Source organism: Bufo gargarizans, chromosome 9, assembly GCF_014858855.1.
Source record: "Bufo gargarizans isolate SCDJY-AF-19 chromosome 9, ASM1485885v1, whole genome shotgun sequence".
Lineage (NCBI taxonomy): Eukaryota > Metazoa > Chordata > Amphibia > Anura > Bufonidae > Bufo > Bufo gargarizans.
Window position 1 is genome coordinate 3,123,699 of NC_058088.1, and position 18,264 is coordinate 3,141,962.

Consider the following 18,264-nt stretch of genomic DNA (forward strand, 5'->3'; position numbering starts at 1 on the left):
GCACTCCGCATAATAGATGACTGCGTCTGTTTTACAGGAAATGTGATGTACAATTTTATATTCTCTGCCCCCACCGGAATCCACAAACTTATCTGTTCTAATCATATACTGACAAGCGGAACAGCTACCACACGGGAAAAATCCCCATTGTGGGCCCTTATCACCAAAAAGACCTTGGGGCAACATAGTGGCTTCTTGTCACCATGCCCCTTAGATTTTTTGCTCTCTTCCATGTTATTAATGGTCTCTCAGAGATCACTCCCTTCAGATCTTTATCTGTCAGGAGCACCTGCCGATGTCTCTGTAGGATAGCTTGTCGTTGTCTCCAATGGGCATTAAAATTAGTAACAAATCTGGGATAATCAGTACCTGTTCTTTTTTGTCTGGTATAACCCAAAAGGTTATCCCTAGAGAGATCTTTTGCTTTAGTATAACCCCTTTGTACTACTTTTTTATTATATCCCCTCTCCAAGAAGCGCCGTGACAGGTCAGCCGCCTGTCGCTCAAACCGAGCGTCACTCGAACAGATCCTCCTGGCTCTACAAAGTTTTAAAAAATTTGGCTGCTTCGCCGAACTTCGACAAAAAATTCAGATTCATTACGAAGTACTTCGTCACTAATTGCATTCCAATGTATGTAGGGGGCGCAATGGCGGGGAAAGTTGATCGTGCCGCCCCCGGTCAATGAACCCCTCAGAGCTGATTGCAGCATCTTTTCAGGGGCTAATCAGGGGTTTAAAAAAAATTGCTGATGACGTCACCACACCAGGCCAGTACGCACGCGAGATTTGGAGTGTTTTCGTCAATCAAGATGGCCGCAACAGCCTCTCCACGATGAAATGGATGAGGTATGGCTTTTTGTTTAGTTTTTTTACCGCCATTTCAGGAAAAAATTTGTTACCAAGAAATTCGGTCTAGTGACAAACTGAATTTTTCCTGAAATTCGGATCAAATTCCACTTCGTTAACTTCGATTCCTCATCACTAAACACAGGCAACAGCAAAGGAAAAATACAGTACATAGCAGGTAAGCATTGTCTGCGGGGAAGCTAATTAAAGGTGTATTCTCATCTTAGTCACACCTCTTGGACCCCACACCCGTCTCAAACCTGGGGTCCCCGGCCCTTGACCTGCATATTAAAGTGGCCTCTGGAGATGGGAGAGGATCCCAGAGGTTGGACCTGCATACACCAGACATTTATGATTTAGCCTATGGATCAAGATGAAAATAGAAAGGAAGCTAAAGCAGTTCTAAAGGCTGCAGATATTGGTGACCTGTCCTCAGGGCAGATCGGTGGCGTCCGACAGCCGGCACCACCCACCACTGAGCTGGATTGGGCTGTCGCTGCTCTGGGAAGCTAACAATGTATGGAGCGGAAGCAGAAAGCTCCATATACTTTGTCGTTTCTGGCGCCAGTGTATGGGCCAGTGCCTTCGGCTATTTTTGGCGCTCTCATAGGAATGAATGCAGGACGGCCGAGCATGCATGGTGCACCCGTGGGGACTTTGCGGGCTCCATTCTAAGCATAGGTACAGGTCTCAGAGATTGGACCCACACCTATCAGACATTGGGGGCGTATCCTAGCGATAGGCCTCCAGTGCCTGAGATGGGAATAACCCTTTAAGGGAGTCTGTCACCTCCATATGGCCATATACAGCGCTTACATGGCTCTGTAGCACACCGATACAGGATTGTAACGGTACCTTTGTTCTTTTCTTTAGACTTGCACAAACAGGAAAAACAAAGTTTAATTCATATGCAAATGAGCACTCGCATTGTAAGTGCCCAGGCTGCTCTGCCTTCTTTTCACTTTACTCCTCCCCAGCCTCTGCCTTTGCCAGGAGTAAAAAGAAAAGAAGGCAGAGCAGCCTGGGCACTTACACACTGAACGCCGCCCCTGGGCACTTGCGAGTGCTCATTTGCATATAAATTAAACCTCGTTTTTCCTGTTTGTGCAAGTCTAAAGAAAAGAACAAAGCTACCGTTACAATCCTGTATAGGTGTGCTACAGAGCCATGTAAGCGCTGTATATGGCCATATGGAGGTGACAGACTCCCTTTAAGGATCAAACAAATCCTTTCTGATTCCAAATCTGGCAAACCCCTATAAGCCACACCAGGGGGCTGCTGCAAAGAATGGCTCTCGTTCTGGTGCATCTGATGCATGATGGGTACTGTGTTTTGGAGCCGGACCCCCCTTGTTCTGCCATTCACAGTGCTGCTAAGCTTCAATTGACCATAGTGAAGTGTTCACAGTACATGACAGGTAGGCGGCTTATCGTTCCTTGTCACCTGGCCCCTCCCTGCTCTCTGGGGACACATACACACCTGCAGCAGGTAATCTGGTGGCCTCAGTGCTCGCTATGGCAGCTACAGCTATCACTGTGCGCCTGTTGGATGATGAAAACCCCTGTCTCACGGACGATTTCTCCCTACCTGGATCAAGACTACAGGACCCTGTTCCAGGACTGTTTGCAGGAGGAACCGTCTTTTCGAGGACCCACATTTTCCCGCTGGTCCCGCAGCTTTGGGGTTCAACCAGCTAGGACCATGGTCTCCTCAGACCAGGGGGATCCAGTGGAAGAGACCTCAGGTATGGATCTAGGAGAACACACAGCGCACACATATATAGGAGCCATACACACCTACAAAGTCCCAGGCACACAAATATTAGTAGTCAATCATCTCCTGATGTTTCAATGTATTTGTCCCTACTGGTCGGTAACTAAAAAAAATGCAGTTATTGCATTAGTACCTATTATTGTGTTCACCAGTTACAATGTCAGATCCGTTTCTGGGAAAGTTGGGTGGCACAAATATGATTGTCATAAGGTTAGCTACTTGTCTTCTATCGGAAAATCCAGAATGGGTTTCGCCATTTGTTGCGGATTCGGAACGTAATTCTCTGTGAGATCCGCACTACAATCTGCACGTTTTCAATGCGAATTATCCGTGGATTTCGCCATAGGCATCGGGGGAAAATCCACCACATTCACTGACATGATGCAGAATTACAATCCACACTGCATTTTTTTTTTTTATCTCCTCCACTTTGCAGATACTGCAATGCACTGTGGATTTTCTGCCTGCAAAATTGTAGACACTGCATGTGAACATACCTTCTCCAATGCTTCCCATAGGAGTCTGGGAAAGCTGGGTGGAAGACCCTATGGTAGCCGGAATGGCTACCCAGTAATATATTTAACTAACACTCGCGTTTGGTGCGTATCCGTCATGGATCTGCATAGACGGATCCGTTCAGATTATACAACCGTCTTCATCCGTTCAGAACGGATCCGCTTGTATTATCTTTAACATAGCCAAGACGGATCCGTCTTGAACACCATTGAAAGTCAATGGAGGACGGATCCGTTTTCTATTGTGCCAGATTGTGTCAGTGAAAACGGATCCGTCCCCATTGACTTACATTGTGTGCCAGGACGGATCCATTTGGCTCAGTTTCGTCAGACGGACACCTAAACGCTGCATGCAGTGTTTTGGTGTCCGCCTCCAGAGCTGAATGGAGACGGAACGGAGGCAAACTGATGCATCCTGAGCGGATCCTTTTCCATTCAGAATGCATTAGGGCAAAACTGATCCGTTTTGGACCGCGTGTGAGAGCCCTGAACGGATCTCACAAACGGAAAGCCAAAGCGCCAGTGTGAAAGTAGCCTAAGATTTTAGCGGATGCTGTCTACGCATTGGATTGAAACCAACAGAGCCTTTGTGCACAATATGGCGGTAGTTGATCACAGGCTATTAGCGTGGAGGGAAGTTTGTGGATCTGGTTTGTTCTACCCTGTGTCGTCTCTATCCTCTTATCTCTGTTTATTCTGATAATGGGCTGTCAGTGCCCGCTCTATGGCTGCCACCATTATTGTATGAGTCATGTATGTTATCAGTTCTTCGCAGCGTGAACATGTCTGTATACTACCTGTAATACAGACATACAAGTCGAAACTGAAACACGGGGCACACTTTGACCCCCATGAGGCTATAAACAGCACCTTGACTCACCCCTCCACACCCCGTTAATCTTAACTCCGGTAGCCAGATCTCCACCGCTTGTCATATGACATTACTCCACCTGTGCTTTCTATGTACATCGCTACAGAATATGTCGCTGCATAATAATTATTAGTAGTAAAAAAATATTAGGATTATTATCTATTCGTGTGCATGAGCCCTTAGATGAAGAGTTGTACTTTATAATGAACCACAGGGTAGGTGATAAATGTATGATCGATTGACGGTCTGACAGCAGAGACCCCGCTGAACATGAGAATGGGGGTCCTCGAGTCCTCTGTGTGAATGGAGCGGTAGTGCACCCGCATGACCACCACTCTATTCACTGGGGTAGATTTATCAATACTGGTGTAAAGGAAAACTGGCTCAGTTGCCCATAGCAACCATTCAGATTCCACCTTTCATTTTTCAGGGCTCCTCTGGAAAATGAAAGGTGGAATCTGATTGGTTGTTATGGGAAACTAAGCCTTATTTCCCCTTACAGCAGTTTTGATAAATCTACCCCAATGTCTATAGGACTGCTGCCAATGGAGCAGTAGTCATGCATGTGCACAGGGAACTTGGGGACCACCCTTCCCTTTTCAAGACCAGTGGGGGTCCTAGTGATCAGACCACCAGCGATCAAAGATGGAGTTCCCCTTTCGACATGTGATACCATGTGATACAAGTTTTCACAATGGCTGAGAGCTCAAAGCTGGGTTACTGGCCGGGTGTTTAGACATAGATTTACTGGTGTCGGTTACAGCTGGACCAGTTTGGCAGGAGCGACTGCACTTTCCACAGCAGCGCTCTGTCCGCTAGAATAAAAGCTTTATCTCTCGTGTTTGCTCTACTCTTAATACACATTATTTCGTCCTTTTTGACTGCGGCAGACCGTGTCACATAGGAGTATGCCTTAACTGCCATAAATAGCATAAAGCCATCAAAAGGACAGAGAACGCACAGGTTACGCTCTACAGCATGACATTACAATCTGTAGACAGTGATAGAAAAAGAACGTCACTTAAAGGAGTATTCCCTTCTCTGACATGGGAGTTTCCGTCAGCCCCTATAGAAGTGAATGGAGTGATGGCTGCGCATGCGCAGTTCACTTCCCATTCATTTCAATGGGGCTTCCAAAAGTAGCCGACCGCTGCTTGGCTATTTTTGGCCCTCCCGCAGAAATGAATAGTGTGCCCTCTGGCACTTTGCAGGCTCCGTTCTAAGTTTATGTGTGGGTTCTGGAGGTGGGACCCGCACCTATCAGACATTGAGGGCATATCCTAAGGATATACCCCCAATGTCTAAGATGGTACAACCCCTTTTAAGAGGACCCTTAACCTTTCCTGACATGTAACTACGTATTCCCCATGTAATAACATGTCACTGTTATTCCTACTAGAAATGTATGAATGAATTGTCAGCAGCTTGCAGTAAAGGTACAGATGGGTGTTACCAACTGGGGGGTCCCTGCACTGTCTGACAAGAGCAGTGCTGATTGGGCAGAGTCAGACACACCCGCTACTGGTAACACCCAGCAAAACCTTTTTTGCAGACTTCTGGCAATTTATTTGTAAACTTCTAGCAGGAATAATACAGGAATGGTACAACATAGAGTAAAAAATTGAAGCTCCAGAATTGGTATTTCATGGGGAATGCAAGTAGGTACTAAAACTGACATGCCAGGAGAGGGGACAGGTCCTATTTAAAGAGGTTGTACAGGATTAGAAAAACATGGCAGCTTTAGTCCATAAACAGCACCACACCTGTCCATGGGTTGCATTTGGTATTGCAGCTTAGCTCCGTTGAAGTGAAAGGAGCTCAGATGCAGTACCAGACACGACCTTTGGAAAGGTGTGGTGCAGTTTTGGAATAAAGCAAATGGCACCCTGCACAACGCCTATCGGGTGTAATATGACAGCTGAACTAGGGGGCGCAATTGCACCAAATAATTCACCTTCTAAGCGCCAGGCATTGTTTTGGAGGAACGGTTCCTACATTAGAATTTTGGACCTAAAAACAATATCATATATGGAGAATCGCTTAGAGGAGTATTCCAGTTTCACGCTAGTATAAGTCATCGATATTATGAAACCAGAATACCCCTTTAAAGGACATGGAGTCGTTGGCCCTCCTGACACTATGATCGTCTCTCTCTGTGTTCCAGGAGCTCGTCCGGTACCCTCAATTCATCAGCGACAGCATGAAATGGACGGACATATGCCAAGGACAGCTGGGTGAGTGCGCTAATACTGGGAATGATGACCACATAGTACAGTAATAGTGTACCATCTATATGTACTCATCGATAGAGACCACTGTTATTACACGGCACCGCATTGTGGCTCATAGAGGGTGGTCTCAAGTGGGGGACCCTCTTCTATGACTCAATAAAGCAATAAACAGTACATACATACATACTGTACCGCATATATGCCAGTATATATAGTTGTAATGTTGTCATAATTACACTAGGGGGAGCTGTGGAGAAGCTTTAGAACTAAAATGACAGTGGCAACCAATCAGATCACTGCTTACAGTCTGAAAACAGCAAATGCAAGATGACAGCTGCAATCTGATTGGTTGGCAACAACACGGTTCACATTTGCACTTGGTTTTATAAATGTCTCTCTGTGAATGATGACTCTACAGATTACAGAGGTGAGCAGTCCGTGGACGCAGTCATACTGATAGCTCCTGTCTCTTCTTTCAGGTAACTGTTGGTTTCTTGCCGCAGCGGCCTCTCTGACCGTTTACCCCCTTCTATTGGATCGTGTGGTTCCTGCCCAGCAGAATTTTCATAATGATTATGCTGGAATATTCCATTTTCAGGTGATTTAGGGGGGAGTTGTCTAAAACTGTTGGAGCCAGATCATACCAGAGCTACTGTACACAATACCGTTGCATCATATAGTTTCAGCTATACTAGACTACTAGAATTGTATTTGTAGACCATTACGGACAACATCTGCATGAAGTTTGTATGTTCTCCCTGTGTTTGCGTGAGTTTCCTCCCACACTCCCAAGACATAGTGATAGGGAAACTTAGATTTGTGAGTACCACTGGGAACAGCGTGATGCAAATGTCTGTGGAATATGTCAGCGCTATATAAATGTGTAAAATAAATACACACTTATATAGCAGAAAGGACATGCCCCCTGAGCTACAGCAGAAAGGACACATCCCTGAGCTGCCTGCTCTAACTAAACCTAGCAGCGCAATTGGCCCAATGAACGGGGAGATCTCTGGACCCAAGTGAGGTACAGGGCTGGTTCTAAGTTTGTTAGAAAGCGACTGTCATGGCCTATATGATGTCTGATTTTCATTTTTTTCACATTCATCATGGAATAACCTGTTTAAGTTAATCTCGTCCATTGTGCCCTCCAGTTTGGCAGTACGGCCAGTGGATTGACGTTGTGGTCGATGATCGTTTGCCAACGAAGGACGGGGAGCTGGTGTTTGTCAGTTCTGCCCAGAAGAGCGAGTTCTGGCCGGCCTTGCTGGAAAAGGCTTACGCCAAGTGAGTCACAAAAGCACATGATCGATGTTTAAGCATTATTTGCTGAATGATCTTGAAGTAAATACAGATAACAGTGAACAGGAGCTAGGCCATATACACTTAAAGGGCAGCTCCACTTTCATTCAGGGGCGTAACTACCATAGCAGGCAGACCATGCGACTGCTATGGGGCCCAGGGCAGGAGGAGGCCCAGTTGATATCATCCCCTCTTCTAACTGGGGTGAAAACTTGGTCAAGACTTTACCCTAAAGGAACAACTTTTAGCCAACGAGGCAGTGGAAACCATGGCCCAAGGGTCATTGAAAGGCGTTTTGGTGGAAACCCTTCTGTCCTGTGTGGGGGGCTTGGTTTGACCCTAAGTTCACACCTGAGCGTTTTACAGCGTGTTCCTACGCGCTGTAAAACGCTCAACAAGGAGAAACCAATGCTTCCCTATGGGAATGGTTCTCACCTGGGCGTTTTACAGCGTGTACGATTGCGCTGTAAAACGCCCGACGCCCCAAGAAGTACATGAGCTTCTTTGGGGCGTCTTGTCGCGCGTTCCCGTACATAGACTTTCGGGAACGCGCGACAATGGGCGTTCGCTTGTCTCTGTATGCGCGATTGTAAACGCCCGTACAATCGCGCATACAGAGCGCTCCATCGCGAACGCTCAGGTGTGAACCCAGGGTGATCCTTGCTATGAGGCCCTTACTTCTCTATGTACGCTACTGCTTTCATATATAGCTTTGCATGTTTGACTATAAACTTTTAATAAAAAATTGACCATCTTGGAAATTTGAGGCTGTCTGGATGTTGAGGACCCTTAAAGTTGGTTGGTCGGTACCCTCTGCAGCATCTTCTACCGACGCTGCCTCTGTATGATGTGATATATAGTGCCCAAATAATACAACCAAACATTATCCAGATAACACTGGTAATATTTAACCCGGCCACGTTTCTTTCCTAGGTTGAATGGCTCCTATGAAGCTCTGAATGGAGGTTGGATTAGCGAAGCCTTTGTGGACTTCACTGGAGGTGTAGGCGAGAGTGTGGACCTCAAGGCCGCTCCTCCAGACCTGTTCCAGATGATCCAGAAAGCTGTAGAGAAGAAGTCCCTGATGGGAGCCTCAATCAATGTGAGGAAGACTTGGTGGGACTCTTATACTGGGAGTGTTATCATGGGGCACTAGAGGGGCTGAAGGGAAACGGGCATATAGAAAAACTACATGGTTAGCTGCCCACCATTGATCTTAAAAAATGGAACACAAATTGATCATGATGTCATGTTCAGTGGTGTACTAGCTACCATAGGGTAGGGCAGGGGACATATAGACACCTTCCCAGCCTGGTTGGGTGTACTCAGGCTCCAATTAGGTTCATAACTTTCTGCCACTACCTACCAAATTCTCACTTGATAGGTACCCAACAAATAAAATGCTCTCCAGCAGTCAAAGGGTTAAAGGAACTCTGTTAGGCCCTTTATGACATCTAAGACCATAACAGGGCTGGACAGGATGTTCAAACCTTCCATTGAGACTAAAGACAGAATTAGCACTTCAAAGCCAAACAAACTGTGCATTAGCAAATGAGGTTGCAAATGCCCCAAGGGTGGTCCTCTTTCCAGCAAGTTCTTCAGGTCTCAATTCCTCCCTGGCCTTGATGGCTCCAGTGTTTGGTGATGTCACGGTTATCGGCTGGGAACAAACAGCACATGTTCAGTATTCTCACTTTGGTGTGCAAGAGCCTCATAGACTGCGTTGACATTTGCGTTGGAGGCTCTGGTAGCTGCCTCCATTGCAGGTTCTGTAGAAAAAAAAACGGGACAAAATAGTGCGGCAAATTGAAACCTGATGGATCCCATTTTAGCCAATGCGGTCCTTCAGGTGCCGCTTGTTACCATCATTTGACGACTCCAGTGCTTCCACTAATTTCACTGGTGTGCTCCTATAATGGAACGGAACCCAGCCTTACTGTTCATGTGCCTTTACCACACTCCAAGGGCTATGGATTATCTGGCGCCTCCAACAACCAAACTTATTAACGTTTTAATCTTTAATATAAAAGTAAAATGCGTTTCAAAAGTTTCAAAAAAATAGAAAATAGGGCGGCAAAACCTGCAGAAAAAGTTACATAATATAAGGGATAAAAACCCCTCCAGAAAGAGCTAAACCCTTATAAACCAATGGACTGGTTTGGACATTACCAATTTAGTGGAGCTTTGAGTGGAGACCATTCTGAAGGTTGCTAATGGACCATTTATGGATAAGACCCTCAGAACTTATGAAAGTATTTTGATAGAAGATTATCTTTTTATAGATACTGGACCAGTCTGAAAGTGAAGTGAGAACCCCAGAAGGACTGGTAAAAGGCCATGCCTACTCCATCATAGGTGTCTCAGAGGTAAAGATATATTATTTTCATTGTACTCCTTTAGTCCCTTACTACATAGTCTACATAAAATGAAGCATGTGTCGTACCATTTTCCAGGTAGACTATCAGGGGCGCAGAATCTCCTTAATCAGAGTGCGGAATCCATGGGGAAAAGTGGAGTGGAATGGGCGCTGGAGTGACAAGTGAGTGAACATGACCGTTCCCATCCTGGTGGCAGATTTATTTTTTCTGTGATTGCCTGTACTAAAGGGATTTGACGGTGGAACGTTCACAGATATAAAGCTTGGTCATTTAAAATGATCATTTTGTAATGTAATAAACTAATTTCAAGATCTCTGTTTGCAGTTAGTGAATGGAAACCGTCCAGATCTGCTCCTTCTTAGAGTTTAGAGACAGAAACAATTGTAGCCGCTGTGAAGTAAATATACAGTTGCAAGAAAAAGTATGTGAACCCTTTGGAATGATATGGTTTACTGCACAAATTGGTTATAAAATGTGATCTGATCTTCTCTAAGTCACAACAATAGACAATCACAGTCTGCTTAACCTAATAACACACAAAGAATTAAATGTTACCATGTTTTTATTGAACTCACCATGTAAACATTCACAGTGCAGGTGGAAAAAGTATGTGAACCCTTGGATTTAATAACTTAACTGGTTGAACCTCCTTTGACAGCAATAACTTCAACCAAATGTTTCCTGTAGTTGCAGATCAGAGGTGCACAACGGTCAGGAGAAATGATTGACCATTCCTCTTTACAGAACTGTTTCAGTTCAGCAATATTGAGGCTTTCTTGAAGTCATGCCACAGCATCTCAATCGGGTTGAGGTCAGGACTCTGACTGGGCCACTCCAGAAGGCGTATTTTCTTCTGTTTAAGCCATTCTGTTGTTGATTTACTTCTATGCTTTGGGTCGTTGTCCTGTTGCAACACCCATCTTCTGTTGAGCTTCAGCTGGTGGACAGATGGCCTTACGTTCTCCTGCAAAATATCTTGATAAACTTGGGAATTCATTTTTCCTTCGATGATAGCAATCCGTCCAGGCCCTGATGCAGCAAAGCAGCCCCAAACCATGATGCCCCCACCACCATACTTCACAGTTGGGATGAGGTTTTGATGTTGGTGTGCTGTGCCTCTTTTTCTCCACACATAGTGTTGTGTGTTTCTTCCAAACAACTCAACTTTGGTTTCATCTGTCCACAGAATATTTTGCCAGTACTGCTGTGGAACATCCAGGTGCTCTTGTGCAAACTGTAAACGTGCGGCAATGTTTTTTTTGGGCAGCAGTGGCTTCCTCTGTGGTATCCTCCCATGAAATCCATTCTTGTTTAGTGTTTTACGTATCGTAGATTCGCTAACAGAGGTATGTTAGCATATGCCAGAGACTTTTGTAAGTCTTTAGCTGACACTCTAGGATTCTTCTTCACCTCATTGAGCAGTCTGTGCTGTGCTCTTGCAGTCATCTTTACAGGACGGCCACTCCGAGGGAGAGTAGCAGCAGTGCTGAACCTTCTCCATTTATAGACACTTTGTCTTACCATGGACTGATGAACAGCAAGGCTTTTGGAGATACTTTTATAACCCTTTCCAGCTTTATGCAAGTCAACAATTCTTAACCGTAGGTCTTCTGAGAGCTCTTTTGTGCGAGGCATCATTCACATCAGGCAATGATTCCTGTGAACAGCAAACCCAGAACTGGTGTGTGTTTTTTATAGGGCAGGGCAGCTGTAACCAACACCTCCGATCTCATCTCATTGATTGGACTCCAGTTGGCTGACACCTCACTCCAATTAGCTCTTGGAGATGTCATTAGTCTAGGGGTTCACATACTTTTTCCACCTGCACTGGGAATGTTTACATGATGTGTTCAATAAAACATGGTAACATTTAATTCTTAGTGTGTTATTAGTTTAAGCAGACTGTGATTGTCTATTGTTGTGACTTAGATGAAGATCAGATCACATTTTATGACCAATTTGTGCAGAAATCCATATCATTCCAAAGGGTTCACATACTTTTTCTTGCAACTGTATCAGCAACAGAAGCCTGTCCTACGCTGATGGTTTGTTGCAATAGTTCATTAGCTAGAGACTTAACTACACAGGATACAGCTGTATCGACCTCTCAGCGGTGAGGAGGACTAGGTCTATTTCAGTCTCTGGATGTAAATTATTTTTTATTCACTGAGAACAAGCAGGGATCTTGAAAATTTAGAATTAAAGTGGTTCCACTGTAATGATCCTATGAGAGAAATGTCTAATGGTTTTAGGGGAATTGGTCTCTTTACCTGTGAAAGTGATCCAGGATACATGAGCTGAAAGAGTATAAAATGTCATATTCTGATGACAGGGTATAGAAAGCGGTGGTCTCACTTCAGCAAATGGTATTTATCATGTAGAGGAAGTGAATGCAAGGCACTTACTAATGTATTGTGATTGTCCATATTGCTTCCTTTGCTGGCTGGATTCATTTTTTTTAAATCAAATTATCCGCTGCTCGTTTTCATGGTTACGACCACTCTGCAATCCAGCAGCGGTGGTCGTGCTTGCTTACTATGGGAAAAAGTGCTGGCCTCTCTGGTGGCCAGGACCGCGGGAGTGCTCATAGGCCAGTGCTTTTTCCTATAGTGTGCAAGCACGGCCACCGCTGATCGATTACAGGGTGGTCGTAATCGTGGAAGCGAGCAGTGTATAATGTGATGGAAAAATGAATCAGGCCAGCAAAGGAGACAATATAGACAATCACAATACATTAGTAAGCCCCTTGTATTAACTTTCTTTACATGATAAATGCCATCTGCTGAAGTGAGACAACCCCTTTAATTATGTAAAAATGTCCTGCAATATTACCAGTATATTAGCAGTACATTGCACATTGGCCCACATTTATTATTGTGGCTGCACCTGAATTCTTGCATAATTTGCACCCAAATTTTGCCCATCTCATTTTATGCAGTAGGTAAAAATGAAATGTTAGGAAATATTACAGTCGCCATCCACAACCACAGCCAGCAAAGTCAGAAACTGCTACCAGTCTTCCTTAACCACTGTGGTCAGAGAAAGCTAAGGCTACCCCTAGATTCCTCCTCAGAGTCTTCTGCAAGGCTAAAAGGACTTGGCTGCTAGAGACCCAGATTACGTCTGCTAAGTAAGGTAGCAGAAAACTGGTGCAAGCTTGCTAATAGCAGACCTACCAGATTGACCAGTGTGCAGTCTTAAATCCTCCACCCAGCTGTGGGATTGGACACTAAGCCAGGAAGCTAATTGGTGGAAAGGTGACCACTGAGTCGTCTATCTCCATAAATCCCACAGACTTCAGTGTGGAAGGACACATGCATGCACTGACAGATCTACTATATGTGGCTCTGATATGGGTTAGGTGGGTGGAGAACCTCACCAACCGTCATCCATCAAAACTTATACTCTGTGTTATGCCTGGTGAAGGGTCTAAAAGGAAGCAGCATGTCATGCATCGCCCCCTCAGGTCCTGCATTAGATATAGTACACACATATTGACCATCTAAAGCTGTCTTGTGATATATTTTTTTTTTCTAGCTCCTCCACCTGGTCACTATTGGACAATGCAACTGCACAGAAGCTTCAATTAAGAGGGGACGATGGTGAATTCTGGTGAGTTCCCACAGTTAACCTTAAAGGCTATGTACACCTTCTGGGTCAATTTTTTTTAGGACTGCATTTTACCCATTATGGGCTAAAATAAAATAATAATTAATCTTTATTACAAATATTGAGCTGTTATGTCCCAAAGGGTTAATTGTCTAGCTGTGTGAATCGTACTTTCACTTTCACTTTGTGTCAGTCATCTAATAAACCTTATCTCTAAAGTACTAAAATGTCATAAACACTTATTTAAGCCACATTCTTATCAATAAGATAAAAATTGAGTTATAGTGAATGTTTATTCATGTTTGTCAGAGATAAGGGGCCATCAGCTGAGCTGCTTGACGGAACACAATAAAAATACAGATCCTGCTACTAGAGAATCTCAAGGCTGTACAGAAAAATTGGCTCAGAAATTTTAATAAAGGCCAATTGAAAAAAATATTTTTAGCTTAAAATGAGTAGAATGCAATAATAAAAAAATGCCTTCTAAGGTGTACATAGCCTTTAAGCTATTTACTGGTGCTGTTGTCCCCTGACGCTCAGACCCACATATTTTCATTCAGGATGCAGATGGATGACTTTATGCGCTATTTCGATACGCTGGATGTTTGCAGTCTCACACCGGACTTAGCTTGTAGTGGTAGTATCCATACATGGAATGCCAACTCTTTTGAAGGCAAATGGGTGAAAGGACACAATGCTGGAGGATGCCGCAACTACAAAGGTGAGGAATCGTGTTTCAGGCTCATTGTTAGATATTTTATTTGTTTCTTGGTGTGAATTCTACAGTGTGATGTAATAACACATGGATGTAATGAACATGGTTGTATATATTCGTCCAACTACGGAGTTAATTTAAAAAAAATAACTGTCCAGGATATTTTACTGTGTTACGAGCAGTAGGTTTAGAACCACTGCATCAACCAATAGGTTTGAATTTGGGCTAATCCTGAGGGCATTGTCCTGGTGGTCACCTGGTTTCCACTCTTTAAACTGTATACAGGAATCTGGACATCAATGCAGGGGAGCCACCAGGTCACTACCTTTTGAAGTAGTCCCAGTGTGGTTGACAGTTGACACACAGGGGTCAGGGACACTGGCACGTAGGACCAAAGGGAACAGGCAAAACCGTAGTCAGAGACAGGCAGAGGTCAGGGGAGGTAGAGTATGTGTGAATCCGTTAGATAGGTCTGAGGTCAGTGTAACGGATCTCATGGCACCCCAACTGGGTACCTCCGCTGATGGATGCTCCTAGTGCTTCCCGAGGACTCCAAGCACTCCACTTGACACCGTAAGCACTGCTGGTTGGGATATCTCTGTCTTCTACCCACCCATGACCTACGAGACAAGGCTTCCAGGTTCCAGTGGGTAAACCTCTCTTCCTCCAGAGAGTGATGCAGGAATAGGAACAGGAACAGCTCTTACAAGAGCTAGGGATTATATTCTGGAGAGTATAATGATTATAGCAATCCCCAGGGTGTAGTTCTCCAATCCCCCAAACATGAGTCCAGACTTCATGAAGGGTAGAACAGGACATTTAATGAGGCTACATGCCTTCTATGCAGGTCTTCCAGCAAGGGACACTCCCATGGGGGACCTTGTGGAAGACTGAGACAGTTTTTACATAAACCAATCACATGCAGTTACAGGCAGAAAACACACACAAATTATACAATTAATTAACACAATGGGATAACGTAATCGCTCACAGGCAGACAACACCCAGCTGTGATACAATTAACCAAAACAATGGGATAATGTAATCACTCACAGGCAGAAACTACCCATTTTTCCCTTTGTAGAATAATGAGCCGGAGGGCGGGGGGGGGGGGGGGTCTCCATAGTTCTGGATCCATAGTCCATAGAAAGAAGGCTAGCCCTAAGGCCTCTCCAGCAGCCCCAGTGACAGTTCAGTCCGTCACAGTCAGAGAAGGCAGCAAAGGGTAAAACGGAAATTAGGCACAAGTCAGGTCAGGCAGCAGAGAATCAGGAATCAGGCAGAGGTCAATACACAGGCAGATAAATAGGACAGCATACCTTTGCAGGAACTGGCAAGGTAGATACACCAGAAGTGATAAGCCATAATCTGGGGAAGAATTAGAGGGACAGTGAGGAGAAGACATTGCCAGCAGGGAGCAGGCTGAAGCCTGTAATGAGAAAACACATAGGACTTTAGCGGCCGGATCTGAACAGTGAGTCTGGACTGCCAGACCAATGACAGAAGCTGGTTGAGTGGAGCACCGTCTATGCCCAGACTAGCAGAGCAGTGGCGGGCACAGGCCACCGGTGTAACATACTGGAGGATGGGAAAGCAGGAACCAGAGCTCTCTTAAAAGAGAATGAGATTTTTGAGAACTTGGACCTAGTTTGTGTAGACTTCAAAGTATGGGCATATGGACACCTGTCCATCCCTACTGCACACCCCCACCCATCTGATATAGTGAGGTAAATCAAGGGAGAATATACAATTCAATATTCATTGTACTTTTCCCCTTATTAATTTATTGTTTAGTCACGCCCAAGGGATTTTAATAAGGAACCATAAGGGTGACTCTGAAACCCGAGCTAAAGGCTGGAGGTATAAAACACTGTGGAGCAATTAAACAGGCTTCACATTTTGAAGGACAGGCGAAATGGAGGCGCAAATCCTAGTTCCTTCTACCCTTAAGGGAGCAGAAAGACTTCTTGTTAGGTCTCCTGTTATTTCCTAACAGTTTATTTGTTTTGCATGTCATTTTATTTTGTCTCCTTTTGTAATTTGTAATCACTGCACCTTTTGGTAGCAGAGTTAAAACTTGTTTAGTCCCTGTATTCTCTAAGAATCCATAGCCTTTCAGATGGCGTTTTACTTCTTTGATGCCTAAAAGCAGTGTGTGGCTGTAAGTACTGAGTTAGCGGTTTGGTATCTCATCAGTCGTATTGATGTCTATTTGGGGGGTGTTTTATGCTCAGTCCGTAGCCTGACTGCTAGGTAGGTGCAAGATTGAGTGGAAATAGATTAACCCCTTGGAGTCACATCCACGTCACTTGCTGACACATGACACCGAGACTGTGAAGTCATGTTGGGTGTTGTATTTTTGCAACAGCTGAAGACCCAAGGGTTGGAGAGCACTGACTCTGTATGCTACTTTCCTACAGATCTGATATATTCTCTATATAAAGATTTCCATTTTTAGACAACCCTTTGGCAAATACACTTACCGTAAATAGAATATTTACCTAATGGGAGGAATGTCTTTGTTTGGAATCCTGTCTTCATTATCAAAAGCTGGGAGTTATGTCCACAGAGCACTATTATATTTGAAGTATACAAGTCCAGTTCATTTTTTTTTTATCTTTTAAGAAAAATTGTGGAAAAATCCAGAAGAGCGAATCATAAGGGTCATAAAGCGCTACAGAATGTGTTGGCGCTATATAAATACAGATTATTATTATAATAAGGGTCCATGGAGTTTCCACAATCCTGCTCACATGCTAAGGAAAATTTCCATGCAGATTTTTGTCTGCACTCCAAAATAAAGTCAGCCACAGCATTAAGTAGGATGCTATTTATTTCCGTGAATTCTGTGCAGAAAAGCTAAATGGTTACCTTTTCCCTCAAAAAGTATTACTGTGTAAAAAAAAGAGCATTTCAATGAAGTATTATTGCAATGCACATGCAAGAAAAGTATTGTATTTTAAATTACATACATAATTTAATTTTACATACATTACATTTTTTACATACATTACAGTAGGGTTGGGTGATATACCAGTGTTCATGATATACCGCGGTATTAAAAAACGGCGATATGGCGATATCAGTGTTTCCTAATTACCGCAGTATTTTGTGACGTCATCGAAGCGGTCATGTGCGCTGACCGCTTCAAAAACTGCGTCCGCAGCCGCCAGGCCCTGCATCACTACATACCAATTGCTTCCCGCATCGGCCGACCAGGCTCCTCCTCGCTTGCTCCCATGGTGCAGTCTCCGCCCACCGACGTCTAACGTCGGAATCAGATGACGCCCAGGCTGAGCAGCGCAGTACAGGAGCGAGTGGCGGGAAAGTCAGTCAGAACTTAGTCCCACTCCGTCCGACCCCCACAGAATTCACTTCACAGCTGCCGGACGGGCAGCTATTAACCACCTCCGGACCGCCTAACGCACATGTGCGTTCCGGAGGTGGCAGCCCTGCGCTCAACGACGCATATACGCGTCATCTCGCGAGGGCCGGGATTTCCTGTGAACGCGCGCACACAGGAGCGCGCGCTCACAGGAACGGAAGGTAAGCGAGTGGATCTCCAGCCTGCCAGCGGCGATCGCTCGCTGGCAGGCTGGAGATCCGAATTTTTTAACCCCTAACAGGTATATTAGACGCTGTTTTCATAACAGCGTCTAATATACCTCCTACCTGGTCCTCTGGTGGTCCCTTTTGTTAGGATCGACCACCAGAGGACTCAGGTAGGTCAGTACAGTCCCACCAAACACCACACTACACTACACTACACTACACCCCCCCCCCCCCCCGGTCACTTATTAACCCCTTATAAACCCCTGATTACCCCATATAAACTCCCTGATCACCGCCCTGTCATTGATCACCGCCCTGTCATTGATCACCGCCCTGTCAGGCTCCGTTCAGACGTCCGTATGATTTTTACGGATCCACGGATACATGGATCGGATCCGCAAAAAGCATACGGACGTCTGAATGGAGCCTTACAGGGGGGTGATCAATGACAGGCGGGTGATCACCCATATA

The 18,264-nt window shown here is 44.8% G+C and overlaps 1 pseudogene; it reads left to right on the plus strand.

Moving 5' to 3' along the window:
- Positions 1–2,361: 2,361 nt before the first annotated feature.
- The window catches only part of LOC122946075, a 43,803-nt pseudogene continuing 27,900 nt past the window's right edge, over positions 2,362–18,264 (plus strand).